Genomic DNA, 22,954 nt, shown 5'->3' with positions numbered 1-22,954 from the left:
CAAAAAAAACGCATGTGCAAAAAAACGCATACATAAGCATGCCAATGCGCACATATGCGCACCCATAGACTTATAATGGGTGTCTTGCTGTAAAAAAACGCATTGCGCGCGCATGCATTTTTTTGAGGCAAGTCGGACGCCCAAAAAATGCAACAGGTTGAATTTTGTGCGCCCGAGCGCATACCGCAAAAAAACGCATGCGCGGAAAAACGCGTACAAACGCATGTGTATGCGCACATAAGCGCATCCCATGCAAAGTATAGGAAAAAAAAACGCATGCGCTATTTAGCACTAAAATACCGCGAAAAAAAACGCAAGTGTGAAACCAGCCTTAGTGGTAAAAGTAGGTCGATAATTTTTGCGTTTATTTGTGAAAAAAATGGAAATTTGGTGAAAATTTTGAAAATTTTGCAATTTTCACATTTTAATTTTTATTGTTAAACCAGAGAGTTATGTGACCAAAAATAGTTAATAAATAACATTTCACATATGTCTCCTTTACATCAGCACAATTTTGTAAACAAATTTTTTTTAGTTAGGAAGTTATAAGGGTTAAAAGTTGACCAGCGATTTCTCATTTTTGCAACAAAATTTACAAAACTATTTTTTTAGGGACCACCTCACATTTGAAGTCACTTGAGGGGTCTATATGGCAGAAAATACCCAAAAGTGGCACTATTCTAAAAACTGCACCCCTGAAGCTACTCAAAACTACATTCAAGAAGATTATTAACCCTTCAGGTGCTTCACAGGAACTAAATCAACGTGGAAGGAAAAAATGGACATTTAATTTTTCCAACAAAAATTTTCTTTTAGCATCAATTTATTTCATTTTTACATGGGTAACATGATAAAATGGATCCTAAAATTTGTTGGGCAATTTCTCCGGAGTACACTGATACCTCATATGTGGTCATAAACCACTGTTTGGGCGCACGGCAGGGCCCGGAAGGAAAGGCGCGCCATTTGACTTTTTGAATTGAAAATTAGCTTAAATCGTTAGCGGACATAATGTCGGGTTTGGAGAGCCCCTGTGTATCTAAACATTGGAGCTCCCCCACAAGTGACCCCATTTTGGAAACTAAACCGCCCAAGGAACTTATCTAGATGTGTGGTGAGAACTTTGAACCCCCAAGTGCTTCACAGAAGTTTATAACGCAGAGCAGTGAAAATAAAAAAATCTTTTTTTTCCTCAAAAATTATTTTTTAACTCGCTTTTTTTATTTTCACAAGGCTAACAGGAGAAATTGGACCACAAAAGTTGTTGTGCAATTTGTCCTGAGTACACCTATACCCCAAATGTGAAGGGGAACCACTGTTTGGGCGCATGGGAGAGCTCAGAAGGGAAGGAGCACGATTTTGGAAAGCAGACTTTGATGGAATGTTCTGCGGGCATCATGTTGCGTTTGCAGAGGCCCTGATGTGCCTAAACAGTAGAAACCCCCCACAAGTGACCCCATTTTGGAAACTAGACCCCCCAAGGAGCTTATCTAGATATGTAGTGAGCACTTTGAACCCCCAAGTGCTTCACAGAAGTTTATAAACGCAGAGCCATGAAAATAAAAAATATTTTTTTTCCTCAAAAATGATTTTGTAGCCCGCTATTTTTTATTTTCACAAGGGTATCAGGATAAATTGGACCCCTAGAGTTGTTGTTCAGTTTGTCCTGAGTATGCTGGTACCCCATATGTGGGGGGGGACCACTGTTTGGGCGCACGGCAGGGCTCAGAAGGGAAGGAGCACCATTTGACCTTTTGAATGGAAAATAAGCTCCAATAGATAGCGGACACCATGTCGGGTTTGGAGAGCCCCTGTGTGCCTAAACTTTGGAGCTCCCCCACAAATGACCCCATTTTGGAAACTAGACCCCCTAAGGAACTTATCTAGATGCATAGTGAGCACTTTGAACCCCCAGGTGCTTCACAGAAGTGTATAATGCAGAGACGTGAAAATAAAAATAATTTTTTTTCCTTAAAAATGATTTTTTTAGCCCGCTATTTTGCATTTTCACAATGGTAACAGGAGAAATTGGACCCCAAAAGTTGTTTGTCCTGAGTACGCTGGTACCCCATATGTGGGGGGAACCACTGTTTGGGCACACGTCGGGGCTCGGAAGCGAAGTAGTGACGTTTTGAAATGCTGACTTGATGGAATGGTCTGCGGGCGTCATGTTACATTTGCAGAGCCTCTGATGTGCCTAAACAGTGGAAACCCCCCACAACTGACCCCATTTTGGAAACTAGACCACCCAAGGAACTTATCTAGATGTGTGGTGAGCACTTTGAACCCCCAAGTGTTTCACAGAAGTTTATAACACAGAGCCGTGAAAATAAAAAATCATTTTTTTTTCACAAAAATCATTTTTTGCCCCCAATTTTTTATTTTCCCAAGGGTAACAGGAGAAATTAGACCCCCAAAGTTGTTGTGCAATTTTTCCTGAGTATGCTGGTACCCCATATGTGAGGGTAAACGACTGTTCGGGCACACGTCGGGGCTCAGAATGGAGGGAGCGCTGTTTGACATTTTGAACGCAAAATTGGCTGGAATAAATCGTGGTGCCATGTCACGTTCAGAGACCTCGTGATGTGCCTAAACAGTCCAAACCTCTCAATTCTAACTCCAACCCTAACCCTAACACACCCCTAACCCAAACCCAACCTTAATCATAACCCTAACCACAACCCTAACCCCAACACACCCCTAAGCCTAATCCCAAAGCTAAGGCCTCTTTCACACATCAGGTTTTCGCCGTCAGGCGCGATCCGGCGCTTTTGACAGAAACCGGATCCGGCGAAATGCAATGCCGGATCCGGTTTCCCCCCCATTGACTTGCATTAGAGCCGGATCGAGCTGGATGGCCATGCGTTTCATCCGATTTTCGCCGGATCCGGCAATGTGACGCGATCCGGCGTCTGGAAACAAACGGCTACTGTAACGTTTTTTGTCTCCGGCGAAAAAGCTGGACACGCCGGATCTGGCGTGTCCGGCTTTTTCATACAATGAAAGCTTATGAGCGCCGCAATGCGCCTGATCCGGCGATAGCCGGATCCGGTGGCCGGATCCGGTTTTTTTGGTCTGAGCATGCTCAGTAGCTCTGCCCACAAGACATATATAAAAGCAAGACAGTGGGACCCTCAGCCACACCCAACATGCCACCCAAGCCAAGAACCAGGAGCAGGCAGCAGACATCTGCAGCAGCACCATCAGCACCACCCCAAATGGAGCAGCATGCTGAACAATGGGAGGGGAGTCCAGCAGCAGATGAGAGACGGTAATTATCAAATCCCCCAATCCTCCAAACTAGGGCTATGGAATATCAAGATATTCATTGGCCCTTTGTTTCTCTTTATTCAACAGCTGCCCAATAGATGCAGCAGCAGCAGCAGCAATGGCAGCAGCAGGAACACCACCCACAGCCATGGAATCTGGCCATCAGGAAGACAGCACATCTTCTTCTGGGAGCCCTCCCTCGCATCGTCAGCATTTGACGGTAAGTTTTTATTTCCAAAATCCATCATCTCTGTAATATATGTCTATTCATTGCCTTTTATTTCAAAACAGGAATCACAAGATGAAGAGGAGCTCCCAGAAGAAGAAGGAAGGGGTGGACAGACACTTGGAGTGGGCTCACAATTGGTAAGTTTTTTGCATCAAACGCAGAAACACAACATCACACTACACACAACACATAGAAAACAATGTTCTGCAGACCACACACAGCAAACAAATGCCTACATCCAAAGACATAATATTTTTTGCTTTCTTCTCTAGTCTTCCCAATCTGGTGCTCGGCCAAGAGGTCCTCGCAGTGCCTCCCAGGGTCGTCGGCGACAGCAACGCGGCGTTCACCAGCGTGTAAGTATAAATATTTTTGCTTTGTTTTTTTGCACTTTTTATTTCATTTCTTTTGTGGAGGCTAATTATGTTATTTTTGTCTTTTTCTTTAACAGCCTTCACAGCGTGCTCCCGACTCTGACGGTGAGGATGGAGGAATCGATGTGGACCACCTCATCGATCTCGTCAGAGAAAGAGAGCCGCTCTGGAATATGGCTGACCGCCGCCACGCTGACCTTATCGTTACCCGACGACTCTGGGAGGAAATCTGTTCGCTCCTTGTGGACCGCTGGGAGGACCTCGAAGCTCGGGCCCAGATTAAAGAGCGTAAGTATATACAGTACTGGTTGCTTGATTTAAACCAGTGTTTCCCGAACTCCAGGCCTCGTGGTCCCCACGGATCATGTGTTCAGGATTTCTATTTACTTTGGATATCCTGAAAACATGACCCCTGGGGACCATGAGGACTGGAGTTTGGGAAACACTGATGTTGTATACTAACCACTTTGTCCTTTCTCGTTTCAGGGGAGAGAATTGTGAAGCGGTGGCGGTCTGTGAGGGATCGTTTCAAGAAGTAGTTCAATAAAGAGATGCGGGCCCCGAGTGGATCTGGAGGACGCAGGAGCAAGTACAAGTACGCACGAGCCCTGTCGTTCCTCCGGGAAACAATGCTCACCAGAAGGTAAATATTACACACCACATGTGACAAAAAATGTTTAGATGTAACTTTTTTTTTCAGCCAGGGCCATACCATGTCACTATTTTAATTGTTTTTTTTCTCTTTATTCCACAGCACGGTGAGCAGCACTCAGGAGCCTGCACAATTGGACCCTTCTGAGGCGATCCCTGAGGAGACCGGCACCGAGGGACACTTCGACCGCCCCGGTACATCTGCACCTTCACAGCCTTCCCACACATTCGACCCATCTGTCCCATCCACCAGCACAGGAGCATCGTGGCCGCCTACATTACATGAAGCTGCTGATGAGGAGATCGCTTTCCCTTTATCCCACCCTTCTGCCCCTGCCACCTCTAGTACACCTGCGGGTACTGGGCGGCAGCGGCAGAGGGGTCAGGAAAAGAGTTATGAGCCAGAGTTCTTGCATCTGAATGCATCTTTCCAGAACTGTCTAAAAGTCTTGTCAGAGCAAATCTCCGCAGGCTTTCAGCAGATCAACTCCAGCATTCTGGAGGTGAAGACACTTCTGCAAACCATGCATTCAGAAGAAAGATCTTCGCCAAACCACACCTTTTTCAGGTCTGTTGTGGAGCGCATGTAAACGCTATCTCCTACCCAGCAGATGCATGTAATGCATTCATGCCACGGTGCTCTACAGCAGGTTACCTCCCAAACTCCACCTCCCACCACAGTAGTTCCTCCACCTGCACCCCCTCCAGCCACTTTCCATCCTCCCCCTCCTATTACATCTGCACCCCCTCCAGCCACTTTCCATCCTCCCCCTCCTATTACATACCAGCAACCTCCCCAGTACCAGCAACCTCCCCAGTACCAGCAACCTCCCCAGTACCAGACATCTCCCCACTTCCAGCAACCTGCCCCGTACCAAACTCCTTCCCCGTACCAAACTCCTTCCCCATACAACTTTCCATCAACATCATTTGCTCCTACAGTCCCTGCCCAACCCTCCACTCCACCGCCCACCACCTCTTCTGCCTCCCACATGTCCACCCATTCTGTAGCTTTTTCCACACCATCACCTCTAACTGTTCCTTCCCCACCACGATCCCAGTCCTCTCTCCACACTCCCATTGTCGAAGTGTCCCACAGCCCCTCCAGCAGTATTTCCACCCCACACTACACAGATTTATGATGTGTTTTGTAATAAAAATGCCCAGTTGGTTTCAAACCTTTATTAAAAAAGTTTTTTTAACTTTAAAAACAGTTTACAAAAAAAAAATATTTTAAATGAAAGTTAAATTATTGTTTACACTGGTTGTCTGTCATTTCTTTCTGCGGCGAAATATGTTTAAAAAAAAGGTTAAATACAGGGTATTTAAAAGGTAAAAAGGTATTCAAAACCAGGTATATAACTGTGGGTAAATTTTAGCTTTTTGCCACAGTTGTGTTCCTGGTTGTGTTTGAAGCAAAGTATTTCACCTAAAAAGTTGTGTTTATTGTTGGTGATTTCCTAACAATGTACACAACTTTTGTTAAAAGGTGAAATACTTTGCATAAAACACAACCAGGTACACACCTGTGGCCTAAAGCTAAAAATAGAGACCATGACAAGATAGCCAACTTTGGTTGGCAAAGGTATATACTGTTGGTACAGAAGGTACACAAGTTTGGTTAGGGCACAAATCTTTCACACTCTGTCATCCTGCCAGTGTACTCTGCCTTGAGGTGACATAAAGTATAGTGCAAAATTGTCCCTCATTACTGAAACCGTCACAGAACTTCTAGTGGTAATGTCATGGTAATCTTGCAAGGTGGTTTCTTCCGAGGTGTCCTCGATGGAAATGGGTTCCTTGCAGATAACAAAATTGTGGAGTACCACTCAAGCTTTGATCACCTCGTCAACAGTTTCTGTCTTGAGGTTGATCGCAGTCAATAGGACCCGCCATTTGGCTGTCAGAATACCAAAGGTACATTCAACCATTCTTCTTGCTCTTGTGAGGCGGTAATTAAAAATGCGTTTTGGCCTTGTCAATCCTCTGCTAGAGTACGGTTTCAAAAGGTGTTCTGACAGCTGGAAGGCTTCATCCCCTACACAGACAAATGGCATAGGTGGACCAGATGTTTGCGGCAGCGGTCTAGGTGGTGGGAACTGGAAGGTGTTTCCATACAGTTTACGCCCCATGGCAGACAGTTTGAAAACTTGAGAGTCATTGGAGCGGCCATAGGCCCCAATATCAACCGCAATAAATTTGTATTCCGCGTCAGCGATGGCCATGAGGACAATTGAAAAATATTTCTTGTAATTGAAATATTCCGATCCCGATTCGGCTGGCTTTACAATGCGGATATGTTTCCCGTCCACAGCGCCCAAGCAGTTGGGAAACTGACATATCTGTTGAAACTTGTCAGCAATTTCAATCCACCTCTCTGTTGTGGGCTCTGGTAAAAACTCTTCAGCTAAGGAGTCCCACAGTGCACGGCATGTGTACTTCACTATTCCAGATATGGTGGAAATCCCAAGTCTGTACTGGAAATGCAGTGACGAAAGGGATTCTCCAGTTGCAAGAAATCTGTGGGGAATTAAAAAACAATAAATTAGTTTTAAATCACAGCATTACATACCAAAACTCAGCTACAACACTTGGAGATACAAACTACCACCAACAAGATTGCAGTGAAAGTGTGCTCTGATGCGATCACATCCAATAAATGTGGCTTACCTTAAAGTCACCATCAGACGCTCTGCGGGTGAAACAGAGAAGCGGCAATAGGTGTCCGCTTTTCTTATGAGGTGTGCAATGCGCTCCACCAAGTAATCAAAATTCTCCATTTTCATCCGAACATATCCAAAAAGTTTATCCGGGTTTCGTCGAAGGTCCATGCAGAGTGTAGAATAGACCCCACGCGTCATTCTCTTGGCTGTGATGGGGTGGATCCACAAACGTCGTCTACGATGTCTGATGCGCTGCTGTCTCGCTCTCTCCTTCTCCAGAACAATCACCCTCAAACGATTCGCCTCCGCTATAAAATCCGCCAAATTCTTCAAAATATTTCCAATGACAACATCCATCTTCGCCAGTAACTTGCTCTTCTCTCCAACCTGCACTTTCTCCTCTACAACCTGTCAAAGAAGGGCTGTAGGAACACGCTATATATAGTTTTCCAGTAGCCAATCCCGTTCGGAAGGCCACAAGGGTCAATTTTAAAAACCGGATCCGGCGTAATCCGTTGAAAAACGGATAGAAAAACGGATGAACCGGATGAGACGGATCCGGTTTTGTCTGTCAAGAACAAGACGGATCCGGCAGAAAACCGGATCCGGCACATCAGGTTTTACAAAACATTTGCCGGATCCGGGGTTCCGGCACGACGCCGGATCGCGCCTGACGCCGAAAACCTGATGTGTGAAAGTAGCCTAACCCTAACCACAAGCATAACCCTAATCCCAACCCCAACCCACCCCTAACCCTAATCTTAACCCTAATTCCAACCCTAACCCCAATTCCACATTAGCACATGCTAAAAAGGAAGAAAAAAATGTTTATAAAATGGAAAGAGGGAGGCATATCTAAAGAAGAATATAATGCTGTCTGCAGAACCTGCAGGGCACAAATCAGATTAGCTAAAGCTGAAAATGAATTGAGGCTTGCAAGAGATGTCAAAAGCAATAATAAAGGATTTTGGGGATATGTCAAAAGTAAAAGAAAAGTCAAAGATGCTATAGGATTTTTACAGGATGAAAATGATGAAATGGTAAGACAGGATGTTGAGAAGGCTGAACTTTTAAATTCCTATTTTGCATCTGTTTTCTCTCAGAAAGGAAATGTAACATCAACTGTTATTCACTGTCCTATTAAGGGAATAGAAGAATCCAGGATATCTATAAACAGAAAGATAGTGAGGAAACACTTAGCTAGCCTAAATGAATTCAAGTCTCCAGGTCCAGATGAATTACACCCCAGAGTACTGAAGGAGATAGCAGAAGAAATTTTTGAACCCCTCTCTATAATCTTTGAAAATTCTTGGAGAACAGGAGAAGTTCCAGAAGACTGGAGAAGAGCAAATGTTGTTCCTATCTTCAAAAAGGGGAAGAAGGTGGACCCAGATAACTATAGGCCGGTGAGTCTGACTTCTATACCAGGAAAGATCTTTGAACAAATTATTAAACAACATGTATGTCAATACCTGGATAAGAATGAAGTGATTAAACAGAGTCAGCATGGGTTTGTAACTAATAAGTCATGTCAGACTAACTTAATTTCCTTCTATGACGGTATCACTGATTGGGTGGATCAAGGAAATGCTGTAGATATAGTATATCTTGACTTCAGCAAAGCATTTGACAAAGTCTCTCATACAATCCTTATTGAAAAAATGATTAAGTATGGAATGGACAAGGCAACTGTTAGGTGGATTCATAACTGGCTTAGTGATCGGACCCAAAGAGTGGTCGTAAATGGCTGCACATCCAGTTGGAAGAATGTCTCAAGTGGGGTACCACAGGGCTCTGTCCTGGGCCCTGTATTGTTCAACATCTTTATCAACGATTTAGATGAAGGCATTGAGGGTAAACTGATTAAATTTGCTGATGACACAAAGCTAGGAGGGATAGCTAATACTAGAGAAGAGAGAGAGAGGATTCAAAAAGATTTAAATAAACTGGAGAAGTGGGCAGCAACAAACAGAATGGTTTTTAACAGGGAGAAATGCAAAGTACTACATCTGGGCAATAAAAATGGAAAAAGCATATATAGAATGGGAGGAATAGGGCTAAGTGACAGCACATGTGAAAAAGACTTGGGTATACTAATAGATCACAGACTGAATATGAGTCAACAGTGTGATGCAGCAGCAAAAAAGGCAAATGCAATTCTAGGATGTATTAACAGAAGCATACAGTCTAGATCACGTGAAGTCATTATTTCCCTCTACTCCTCTTTGGTCAGACCTCATCTGGAATATTGTGTCCAGTTTTGGGCACCACATTTTAAAAAAGACATCAACAAACTGGAGCAAGTTCAGAAAAGAGCGACCAGAATGGTGACCGGTCTGCAAACCCTGTCTTATGAGGAAAGGTTGCAGGATTTGGGAATGTTTAGTTTGCAAAAGAGAAGACTGAGAGGAGACTTAATAGCTGTCTACAAATATCTAAAGGGCTGTCACATTGTAGAAGGATCAACTTTATTCTCATTTGCACAAGGAAAGACTAGAAGCAATGGGATGAAACTGAATGGGAGGAGACACAGATTAGATATTAGAAAAAACTTTTTGACAGTTAGAGTGATCAATGAGTGGAACAGGCTGCCACGAGAAGTGGTGAGTTCTCCTTCAATGGAAGTCTTCAAACAGAGGCTGGACAGACATCTGACTGGGATGATTTAGCGAATCCTGCTTTGAGCAGGGGGTTGGACCAGATGGCCCAGGAGGTCCCTTCCAACTCTACGATTCTATGATTCTATGATTCTCTGACTCCAACCCTAACCCTAATTCTAACCCTAATTCCAACCCTAACCCTATTTCTAACCCTAACCCTAATTCTAACACTAACCCTATTTCTAACCCTAATTCCAACCCTAACCCTAATTCCAACTCTAACCTTAACCCTATTTCTAACCCTAATTGCAACCCTAACCCTAATTCTAACCCTAATGGAAAAATATATTTTTTAAATTTTATTATGTGTGCCTACCTATGGAGGTGATAAACGGGGGGTGTATTTACTTTTTTTTCATTTTGATCACTGTGAGAGTTTATCACAGTGATCAAAATGAAAAATGAATGGGCAGCCGGCAAATTCATGGGCGCCGCCATTTTCCAAGATGGCGGCGCCCATGATACGGGACGGCGGGACCCCGGGAGCCACAGCAGGACATCGGAGGTACCAGGGGGTCAGGGGGGGATCGGAAGGTGGGACCGATCGCCGCCCTCTGTCAGTGGCGGGGACCCATCGCTTTGAGAAAGAACAGTGTACTGTTCGAAACGCATAGCCTTATCTCACACCATGTGAACTGCTGTCTATTTTTTCATGTTGTTTTATCTACAATAAATTGGAATTTTTTTGGAAGCTGGAAAATACTTCTTTTTTCTCTTCATCATTATCCATGATGAATCCATGGTTTCCGTGCTTCCCCGCTCCACAGGCTATTATTTAGGCATTATTTAACCCTAGAATGCATACCTGGGGCCTCGCAGGCCCGCCCTGTTAATTGTTTTCTATTTTCTGCAAGATTACTTTAGTTAGAATTTTGAAACTCTAGGTATTCCTCAGGTATATAGTTGTTTGTCATTTCCAGTTGTTCATTTATTTTTATGTTACAGGCATTTCGGTATAACAACTCTTATTTGTGAATACCCCATATTCACATACCTGGGGCCTTTTAGGCCCATACTAGGTTTACATGTGATCCTAAGTCTTTTTGTCTTCACTGTTGCTGGGGAAGACTTTGACTCAGTCTTTATGACTCTGCTGTTGCTATGAAGAGTGTGAATTCTGCCTGACTACATGGTCATGTGATCTTGGGAAGGAGGCTTCCTCACAACGTCATGCGTCTCTGACATCATCATAGGTCCTGAACACTGTTCATTGTGTGCTACTTGCTGAAGAGACTTTGGAGGAAGGAGTCAGCTTTCTTGTTTCTTGAAAAAGAAACTTTCTGAGTTCCAAAAATCCAAAAGCTTCTACTGCACCTAAAAGAAAGTGGTGACCTTCTGAAGGTGAGAGGAGGGGTCTGCACTTTACCCTTAGCACACACTCTAACAAAGAGTGTACAACCCTGATTGTAATCTTTTTTTTTTTTTCATTTTAGCTTACTGACTTCTAAGGTTACAATGGCACAGTCTACATCCAGGGGTTTGACTGACCAAGAAATTGAAGCAATCATTTTTGATAGTGATGAAGACAGTGAACTTTCTTTGTCTGATGAAGAGTACATGCCACCAGCTAATGTCTCTACTTCATCATCCAGTGATTCTTCAGATGATGAAGAAGTAATGGATCCAGCAGAACGTACAAATAGAACATCCAGAACTAATGTTTTTTGGAACAGTACTGCTGAGGTTCTTGGACGAACCCCATCACATAATATTGTAAGCAAGGAACTGTAGGAATTCCACAATTATTGTCCAAAAGAGATATGTTCTGTAAATTTTTTTCAGATGATATTGTAGATGAGGTAGTTTTGTGTACTAACTTAGAAGGAAAACGTATCGCTTCAGGAAGAAGAAAAACATGGAAAAATATAACAAAAGAGGAACTGTATGCTTACATTGGCCTTACTCTTCTGGCAGGGAGTACAAAATCATACGGTGTTCCTATCAGAGAATTCTTTATGAACCCTTTTTCAGATCCACATTACAAAGCTACAATGTCAGTCAATAGATCTGAGGATATTCGGAGAAGCCTTCGTTTTGATGACAAGAGAACTCGTCATGTCAGTTGTTGCGGTCATTAGTAAAGTAGAAAAGGAACCTTTGAAAAGAGATATTCCTGCAGCATGTTTACTGCAACTTTTATATAAAAAACTTTTAGACAAAAAACATTATTATAAAGAGTTATATCGAATGCGTATATTGGGCATTTTAAGCCCGTTCAGTTACTCTTGTTTTTTTTTGCACATAGTAATGTTTTGAATTATTCACATCTTAGGCTGTGTTCCCACTGGTGCTGGGGTCTACCAGGAGGTGATCCGTAATGGGTCTGATCTCTTGGTAACTCCAGTTAAGGCTGTTGGAATGCCGGGATTCCGCCAGCCTTAGCTGGGGTCACCAGGAGGTCAGATACATTACAGATCTCCTCCTGGCAGACACCAGCGCTAGTGGGAATGCATCCTTACTTTGCGATTTTCAAATAAACTTTGAAAATTATTTTTGTTTGAGTTATTCAATGTTATTTGCACACGGGCCTAAAAGGCCCCAGGTATGTGAAAGTGTAGATTTTTATGGTCATGCGTTCTAGGGTTAAATAACTTGCAGAGGCTGATTGGGATATGACTGGTTGCATAGATCACATGTCCGGGGTTCTGTCTGTGATTGGTGGTGATAGCACTTTTAAAATCCTCACTTCCCTTCTTCCCATCACCCCTTGAGAAAGGCAATCACGCCGAAATGCACATCGGGGAGGGTCACACCTGTGGGCTGCCTCTTATCTTTGTTCAGGTAAAAACCTTAATACTTAGCCCTTTCATTACAGCACTGTCTGTGAATCTGTTGGAACACAATGCCTATTTTTCTTGTGATCTCATTGAGGCCAATTGGGAGTTGTGCAATCTTATGTGAGAGCATGTATTCACAGCCAGCATTTGAATGTTAATTACATTTATTTCTTCTCCCATTTATCCCACCCATGTATGTGTCCTTTTTCTCTTACATGTGCAATTGGTATGGATCCTTGCTCCTCACTATTCTCTATTTACTCTGGTCTGTAAATTATTAATAAATTATATTTGCAATTTCAACATGTCTTTTTAGGATTTTTTAATCGCTGTTTTTTTCTCCTGATATATCAGGCTATTAAGGTGAGCTGGTCTTTTTTTCTTCTTTGGCCCATCGCCCCCGATAGTTGGTGTGGAGGGGGGGTCGGGTCTCGGTGTCCAGCCATGTCCGATGCTATTGCAGCATCGGCCATGGCTGGATTGTAATATTTCACCAAATTTCATTGGTGAAATATTACAAATTGCTCTGATTGGCTGTTTCACTTTTAACAGCTAATCAGAGCGATCGTTGGCACATGGGGGCTCAGCCGCGCCCCCTGGGGTTAACTCTAAGGTGTCCTCTGTGTGCGGGTCGGGTGTCCTTTCAGTGACCGCGGTCACCCGACCCGCAGGGGGGCAATCAAATCATGACGCCACATAGGCGTCATGGGTCGTATTGGCACAACTTTTCATGATGGCAATGTGGCGTCAAAGGTCGGGAAGGGGTTAATGACCGGGCCAGTTTTTACAATTCTGACCACTGTCACAATCAGCCTCCGCAACATATTTAAATAATGCCCCTTCAAATTATATTTGCAATTTCAACATGTCTTTTTGGGATTTTTTGATCGTCGTTTTTTTCTCCTGATATATCAGTATATGTTGCGATTATCCCTGTACCATCCATTTTTATATTTTTGCCTAATATAATCATGACACCTTGTAGTATTAAAACCCTTTGGTGAATAACATCTATGGGCAATTATATTGTATCCATGAAGTGTATATGGTACTTAATTTCTGTGTTTTGAACACAGTTGTTTTTTTTTGTGGATATGGATTTTCGAGCCAAAGACAAAGCCTGGCTTGGCCAGATTGACCAGGTATTCAGAGCTGGTGGAGTGGATCCTCAGCCACCAGTGGGCCAGACAATTGAGGTTCAGGCCCTTGAGATTGAGAGATTGTTAACAAGGCGAACCAGACTGTGGTGGAACCTGGCCTTCTTGGAGAAGTACATTTCATGCAAATTGATTCCTAGAGGTTTGAGAGTGCAGGTCACCCCTACTTTTCCTGTCGCGGACAGTGAATTCATTAAACGTTGGGAGGAAGCGTGTAATACATGTTCCTCCATATTTATGCAATTATTGGTGGATCTTAGTTCCAAGATGATTTTGAATCTTGATAAATCACTTGATGTGGCGGAGCGGAATTTTAAAGGTAAATGTCCAGCTGATAAAATCGCTGGATATTAATCCCGCATCGATAAAAACTTGGATGCATGTGTCCAAAGGCTACATGAGAGACAAGCCTCTAAATTACAAAGAGACACCAAAGACTATGCAACCAAGAATGTATATTTGTGGAGAAAACCTAACACCCAAATTCCCAAATTATAATTCACTCTCAGCTATGAGTGATTCATCAGAGTGGTCTGTTTCCTCAATGACGACACGGTCCGGATCTAGATCGAAGAGATAGAGAGATAAAGGCTTTCATCCATACAAACGGATGCAATTTATATCTCCTGAACAAAAACATCAAAGGATTAACAATAAGGTAATAAATCTGAGTTCTCATATCTTGACCGTCACTGACCTAACGTTATTAGTGTTGAGCGATACCATCCGATATCGTGAAATATCGGATCGGATTGGAGCGGACCGATACCCAAAAAGTATTGGATATCGCCGATTCCCATACAGGAAACCAATGCAAGTCAATGGGACAGAAATATCGGAATTAAAAAAAACCCTTTCTTTCCTTGTAGGTTATTTCTACATGAAGAAAAACAACTAATAATAATGTAGAATGTATTGGGAGAGGTAGAGGAGACATTAAAGGCATAGAGGTTTAGCCCAATCAAATGGAATAGCAGGAATATTTTTTTTTTTTTAAAGACGTTCGGAGTTACAAAGATATTGACTATGTTAACCTTTTTTATATTTTGTCAGATATGTATGTTTCACTACTTCCATGCTCTTCTCCTTCTTTTTTACTTCTCCCACACTTTCTCCTTCATGATCCTCAGCAGCAGCATCTTTTTCATAAACTTCTTCTTCACCTTATTCATCTTCTTCTTCACCTTCTTCCTATTCTTTTTTTTACATTTTTCATATTCTTCTTATTCAACTATTATTCTTCTTCATATTCTACTTCTTCATCTTCTTCCTATTCTTCTTCTTCATCATATTCTTATTTGTGACAGTCATTCCTGTAGTTGTTATCTAGAAAAGTTTGAAGATTACACCTTCCATTCTGCCTGTCACAAAAGATTTACAACAGGATTTGTCCGCGTTCAGTTTGGCCTGCAGCAGCAGGCATTTTCCAGGGGCACCACGAGGAGGAACGGACTCACCCCCATACACTGCTTAGTCTTCTTCTGCTTACAATTTAGATAATATCTTTTGCTCTGATTTTTAGTCTTATGCTTAATGTTCTTCTGCTTTTTGTTCTTCTGCTTTCTGTTCTTCTGCTTCTTGGTCTTCTGCTTCTTGGTCTTCTGTCTCTTGTTCTGTATCTTGGTGGTGGTCTTCATGTTCTTTGTCCTCTTGGTCATCTTCTTCAGGGTCATCTTTTTGGTCTTCTTCAGGGTGGTCTTCTGGGTCGTCGTCTTCAGGGTCATCATTTTCGTGGTCGTCGTCTTCTTCGGGGTGGTCTTCAGGGTCGTCGTCTTCAGGGCCGTCGTCAGGGAGATCCAGAGTGATAACCAAAAACCATTTCCAAAAGCTTGACCTTGGAAATGTAGCAGAAGGTACAAGAAGGCTGAGGAACTGCCGAGAACCAGCTGACGGTACTGGAACCCGGATGGGTAGCAGAAGGGTCAAGAGCCAATGGCACTACTGAGGACCAACTGACGGTGCTGGAACCTGGTTACTAAGCAGGAGGTACCTGTGCTAGAAAGTACTACCAAGGACCAGCAGATGTTGCTGGAACTCGGATACCGAGAAGGAGGCACCTAAGCCAAAGGCACTGCCGAGAACCAGCTGACGGTACTGGAACCCGGATGGGTAAGAGAAGCTGCAAGAGCCAATGGAACTAGCGAGGACCAGCTGACGGTGCTGGAACCCGGAGGGGCAGCAGAAGGAAAAAGAGCCAATGGCACTACTGAGAACCAGCTGATGGTGCTGGAACCTGTTTACTTAGCAGGAGGTACCTGTGCTAGAAAGCACTAACAAGGACCAGCAGACGCTGCTGGAAGTCGGATACCGAGAAGGAGGCACCTAAGCCAAAGGCACTGCCGAGAACCAGCTGACGGTGCTGGAACCTGGATGAGTAGCAGAAGCTGCAAGAGCCAATGGAACTAGCGAGGACCAGCTGACGGTGCTGGAACCTGGAGGGGCAGCAGAAGGAACAAGAGCCAATGGCTCTACCGAGGACCAGCTCACGGTGCTGGAACCTGGTTACTAAGCAGGAGGTACCTGTGCTAGAAAGCACTAACAATGACCAGCAGACGTTGCTGGAACTCGGATACCGAGAAGGAGGCACCTAAGCCAAAAGCACTGCCGAGAACCAGCTGACGGTGCTGGAACCCAGATGGGTAGCAGAAGCTGCAAGAGCCAATGGAACTAGCGAGGACCAGCTGATGGTGCTGGAACCCGGAGGGGCAGCAGAAGGAACAAGAGCCAATGGCACTACCGAGGACCAGCTGACAGTGCTGGAACCTGGTTACTAAGCAGGAGGTACCTGTGCTAGAAAGCACTACCAAGGACCAGCAGACGTTGCTGGAACTCGGATACCGAGAAGGAGGCACCTAAGCCAAAGGCACTGCCAAGAACCAGCTGACGGTGCTGAAACCCGGATGGGTAGCAGAAGCTGCAAGAGCCAATGGAACTAGCAAGGACCAGCTGACGGTGCTGGAACCCAGAGGGGCAGCAGAAGGAACAAGAGCCAATGGCACTACCGAGGACCAGCTGACGGTGCTGGAACCTGGTTACTAAGCAGGAGGTACCTGTGCTAGAAAGCACTACCAAGGATGGTGGTGAAGAGACAGATGGTTGCTCTTCAGTGCTCTGGCCCTGAGAGGATGTGGAAGTAATTGAAGTCGATGCATTAGCTGCCATCCATCCGACAACGGCTTCACTTTGTTCGTCCCGCAGCAGTGGGGTACGGCAAGATCCTACAAAGTTGCGCATAGAGGACTGTTGCCTGGTAAAACTGGGGGATGCTGACTTACTGCTGCCCACAACAGGCACAGAATCCCCACGTCCTCTCCCTGCTGAAACTCCATGCCCACGACCACGTGCCTTACTCCCTGCCTTCTTCATCTTGGTAGACTGATAAAGATAGGCAGAAAAGTACAAAGGAGGGGCTTAGTGTGCTTATTCCTGAACAGCTTCTAACAGGTATAAGAAACACTAATTTTATAAAGTGTGTGGACTACACTTTAATATGAGCTAATGTGGCCTACACAACTGTCAAGTGGAGTGTTTGGTGAACTTTATTTGCGTGTTTTTTTTCTAAAAAAAAAAAAGGATGTGACCAAAGATGTGAAAGCGATAGTATCACAAATGCAATAGATGAGGCTCCAAAAATTAGGCTAATACTAATCTGGCTGTGGCTGCAGGGCACAAGCCACCAAAAAGGCTCCTCTATCTACTCCTATATAGTGTTTGCAACCAACCAATGTAGATGGATACGGATGGAAACACAATAATAGGAGAAAAAAAACAGGAAAAATGAGCTGCAATAAACCAAAAAAAGGACTATGTATGAGGAAGTGAAGCACGCTGAGCGGACTACAACCAGAGGTGGCTGCAAAACACACTACAACGTGAGCTGCACTCACACACAGAGACCTCACAGACAGCCATGAACAGTGCAGAGAACTGGGCACTAGCACTGAAAGGCTACAGAAAGTCTCCGCTGTCTATTCCTATAGTGTTTGCAACCAATGTAGATGGATACGGATGGATGCACACTAATAGGAGAATGAATGAAAAATGAGCAGCAATAAAACAAAAATAAATATGTATGAGGCAGTGACGCATGCTGAGCGGCCTACAACCAGAGGTGTCTGCAGGACACACTGCAGCGTGAGCTGCACTCACACAGACCTTGCAGACAGCTGTGAACAGCGCTGCACGGCAAAAGAAAGCTACAGTGATTGATAATGTAGCCTGGGTAAAGCACAATATTATATTGCAAATCGCTATCTCTAACTGTCCCTCAGAGTCTTGAACAGCAGCCTGGCCGTAACTGAATTCACAGCAGAGTGAACCCTAAATGGCGGCGGCGGCTTTTATAGTGCATCATAACTTCATTTCAGCAGCCAATCACAGCCATGCCTGTTATGATTGGGCCACCGAGGAGGAAAAAACAAAACACAAGCTCAGCCCAGAAAAACAGAGGTTGGAAACTAGCGGATTGCAGACCCCTAATCCTATTACACAACTAGCAGTAGCCGTGGAGTGTTCCTACGGTGATCCTAGACACCTCGATCACAGCCGGAGAACTAAATTAGCCTAAAGACAGAAAGGGGAAATCTAAACTGCCCCAGAGCAGACCCGAAAGCAATAGGCAGCCCCCAACATATAATGACTGTGAAGCAGTCTCTAGTATTTCCCCAGGCCTCCAATGCCGCCAGTTGCTGCTCAGATGTGACGTCTGCACAATCAACACTTGTTCCTGTGTTAGTGGGGTTCAGTAACGTCAGCTGATCCCCTGATGTGTGTCTGGCAATGTGAGTACCAGTGTCTCTTGGTACTCCCGCAATTTACGCTCCCGGTTCAACGGTGCTATGAGGCTTTGTAAGTTGTCCCGGTAGCGAGGATCTAGGAGGGTGTACACCCAATAATTAGCCATGTTGAGAATGTGGGTGATGCGGCGGTCGTTTCTCAGGCACTGCAGCATGAAATCAACCATGTGCTGCAGACTCCCAACTGCCAAAGAAACACTGTTCCCTGCTTGAGGCATCATCTCTGCCTCCTCTGCATCACCCCACCCACGCTGTACATACTGACTAGAGCATTGTGTACTTCCCTACTCATCCTCCTCACAAAGTGTCCCCTGCGTAGGCCTTTGTGAGGAACCACTTAGCACAGACTGTCCAGAAGCAGATGGCATTTGTGACTCCTCATCCTCCACCTCTTCCAAAACCTCCTCCCTTAGTGCTTGCAGTGTTTTTTGAAGCAGGCAGATAAGGGGGACAGTCATGCTGACTAGTGCATCATCTGCACTCGCCATCCACCTGTAATCATCAAAGGCACGCAAAACGTGGCAGATGTCCTTCATAGAGGCCCACTCAGTGGTGCTGAAGTGTGACCGGCGCACAGTGCGACTTGTTTGCGCCTGATGCAGCTGGTACTCCATTACTGCTGCCTGCTGCACACACAACCGCTCCAACATATGTAACATTGAATTCCACCTTGTGGGTAAGTCACATATGATGCGATGTTCTGGAAGGCGTAATCGGTGCTGCAGAGCTGCAATGCATGATCTTGCCGTGCTGGAACACCGCAAGTGAGTGCACTCTATGCGGACCTTGTGCAGCAGTGCATCAAGATACGGATAGTCCCTCAGAAAGCTCTGCACAACCAAGTTGAGCACATGTGCCAGACATGGGATGTGAGTGAGTTTGCCTAGGCCCAGAGCTGCCACCAGATTTCAGCCATTGTCACACACTACCAAGTCTGGCTGGAGATTCGCTGGCACAAACCACACATCGCTCTCCTGCTTGATCGCACTCCAGAGCTCCTGCGCTGTGTGGCTTTGATTCCCCAATTAAATTAATTTCAGTACGGCCTGTTGACATTTGGCCACGGCTGTGCTCATATCCGTCGTAACAGGCTCCTGCAGCGCTGATTCAGAGGAACTGGAGTATGAGGAGGAGTCAATGTGTACAGACTGGATTCCTGCAATCCTTGGAGTTGGCAGAACACGTACAGCGCCACTATCAAGATCTGTACCCGGCTCCACAACATTGACCCAATGGGCAGTGAGGGAAAGGTATCGTCCCTGTCCATGGCTACTGGTCCACGCATCGGTGGTCAGGTGGACCTTGCTACTGACGACGTTTAGTAGCTCATGTTTAATTTTTGCCTCCACATGCTTTTGCAGGGCAGGGACTGCTTGCCTGCTGAAATAAAAGTGGCTGAGCATGGTGTATTGTGGGACTGCCAATGCCATGAAGTTTCTGAAGGTGTCAGTCTCCACCAGCCTGAATGAGAGCATTTCAAGTGCCAGTAACTTTGCAATGCCAGCATTCAGAGCCTGTGCTCGGGGATGGTTTGCCGAGTATGACCACCTTTTCTCCCATGCCTGTGCTGCCGATGGCTGTAGAGTGGCCTGGGAGTGTGAGGATGAACGGGAACGTGGTGCTGTGGGTGGAATGTCACTGGGTCTCTGGACAACAGTGCCAGAGGTTCTTCCATGGCGATCCTGTGAGGAAGCCGAACCAGCTGTGTGTGAGCTGGAGGAAGAGGCTACAACATGAGCTGAAGAGGTGGTAGGTGGTGCTGTAGGTTGGCCTACATCTTCAGTGTGTCGTTGTAACTCCACCATGTGCTTGGTCCGCACATGTTTCCACATATTTGTGGTATTGAGGTTGCTGACACTTTTCCCTCTTTTGACTTTCTGATGACACAGCTTGCATTTGACAAAGCAAATGTCATCTGCAACTGTCTCAAAAAAGGACCACGCACTGCAAGTCTTGGGAGTGCCTGTTTTGACTTTTAGAAGAGGAATGCTCCTAACGGGTGCCGAAGTGGAGGCTACAGGCAACCAAGTCTGCCCCCTCCCTCTTCCTCCTGTTTTGGCCATTCGGGGAATCTCTTCCTCAGAGCTGCTCCCACCACCTTCCTGTTCCTTACGCCATGATGGGTCAAGGACCTCATCATCTATACTCCCCTCTTCAAACACTTGCTTCTCCTGGGTTGTCTCGCCAGCACCGTACGCACCAGAAAGTGGTAACTGAGTCTCGTCATCATCTGATGCGTACTGAGGTGTGCTGACCATAGGCACTGGCCCACCCGCCTCTTCAGATTCCGAGGGACAAAGAAGTTGCGCATCACTGCATACTCCCTCTTCTTCACATTCTTGAATGCTGCTTGGCTGGCCCCCTCTTTCCAAGCCAACAGATTCAGAGAACAGAAGGAGAGACTGTGATGGCTCCTGTACAGGCCTCTCTGACTGCCTGAGCAATTTGGCAGGTGGTGAAGAGACAGATGGTTGCTCTTCAGTGCTCTGGCCCTGAGAGGATGTGGAAGTCATTGAAGTCAATGCGTTAGCTGCCATCCATCCGACAACGGCTTCAATTTGTTTGCCACGCAGCAGTGGGGTACGGTGAGGTCCTACAAAGCTGCGCATAAAGGACTGTTGCCTGGTAAAACTGGGGGATGCTGACTCACTGGTACCCGCAGCAGGCACAGAATCCCCACGTCCTCTCCCTGCTGCAACTCCACACCCACGACCACGTGCCTTACTCCCTGCCTTCTTCATCTTGGTAGTCTGATAAAGATAGGCAGAAAAGTAGAAAGGGGGGGGCTTAGTGTGCTTATTCCTGAACAGCTGCTAACAGGTATAAGAAACACTAAATTTATAAAGTGTGTGGACTACAATTTAATAGAAGCTATTGTGGCCTACACAACTGTCAAGTGTAGTGTTTGGTGAACTTTATTTTGTTTTTGTTTTTTTCAAAAAAACAAAAAGGATGTGACAAAAGATTTGAAAGCGATAGTATCACAAACTTTTTGGAGCTATTACAATGCAGGAAGGTAACCTACAATGCAAAAGATGAGGCTCCAAAATATAGGGTAATACTAATCTGGCTGCGCCTGCAGGGCACAAGCCAGCAAAAAGGCTCCTCTATCTACTTCTATATAGTGTTTGCAACCAACCAATGTAGATGGATACGGATACACAATAATAGGAGAATTAATGAAAAATGAGCTGCAATAAAAGAAAAATATGTATGAGGCAATGACGCATGCTGAGCAGCCTACAAGCAGACGTGCCTGCAGGACACACCACAGCGTGAGCTGCACTCACACAGAGACCTCTCAGACAGCCGTGAACAGTGCAGAGAATTGGGCACTAGCACTGAAAGGCTGCAGAAAGGCTCCGCTCTCTACTCCTATAGTGTTTGCAACCAACGTATATGGATACGGATGCATGCACACTAATAGGAGAATGAAAAATTTGCAGCAAGAAAAGAAAAATATGTATGAGGCAGAGACACGCTGAGTGGCCTACAAGCAGACGTGCCTGCAGGACACACTACACAGCGTAAGCTGCACTCACACAGACCTTGCAGACAGCTGTGACTAGCGCTGCTGCAAGGCAAAAGAAAGCTACACTTATTGAGAATGTAGCCTGGGTAAAGCACAATGAGATTTGGAAAATCGCTCTCTAACTGTCCCTCACAGTCTTGAACAGCTGCCTGTCCCTAACTGAATTCACAGCAGAGTGAACCCTAAATGGCGGCGGCAGCGGCTTGTATAGTGCAACATGACATCATTTCATCAGCCAATCACAGCCATGACCATTAGTTAACATGCCTACATGCCTAACAGGATGTGCCCACACTTCAGAGGATTGTCATTGGCTGGATCAAATCAAACTGGCTCATAGCATTATGGGAACTTCCGATTCCAGTATTTGATATCCTAAAAGTATCGGAACTCAGTATCGGAATTCCGATACCGTGAATATCGGCCGATACCCGATTCTTGCGGTATCGGAATGCTCAACACTAGTGGGGATACCATCCTCGTAACAGGTGACGTTGAGTCCCTTTATACGAACATCAGGCACGAGGACGAATTGACAGCTACCAAATACTTTTTGGACATGTCCAATTTGCCATCTCAGATCATCCATCTGATTCTGGAGCTCCTGGAGTTTTCACTCACGCACAATTTCTTTACATTCAAGGGGTCCTTCTGCCTACAGCTCCAGGGTACAGCTATGGGGGCATCTTTTGCCCCATCTAACGCCAACCTGTTCCTGGGGCTGTGGGAGAGGGACCTCTCACTGTCGGATTGGGGGTCGTCAATGGACCGCATCCCCTTTTGGGTGCGGTATATTGACGACATTTTCCTGATCTGGCAGGGAAGTTCTATTCAGCTATGTGAGT

The sequence above is a fragment of the Dendrobates tinctorius genome, unplaced genomic scaffold, assembly GCF_039654945.1.
Source record: "Dendrobates tinctorius isolate UK_male_01 unplaced genomic scaffold, ASM3965494v1 ptg000003l, whole genome shotgun sequence".
In the NCBI taxonomy this organism is placed as follows: Eukaryota; Metazoa; Chordata; class Amphibia; order Anura; family Dendrobatidae; genus Dendrobates; species Dendrobates tinctorius.
Note: the sequence above shows the minus strand (reverse complement) of the source record.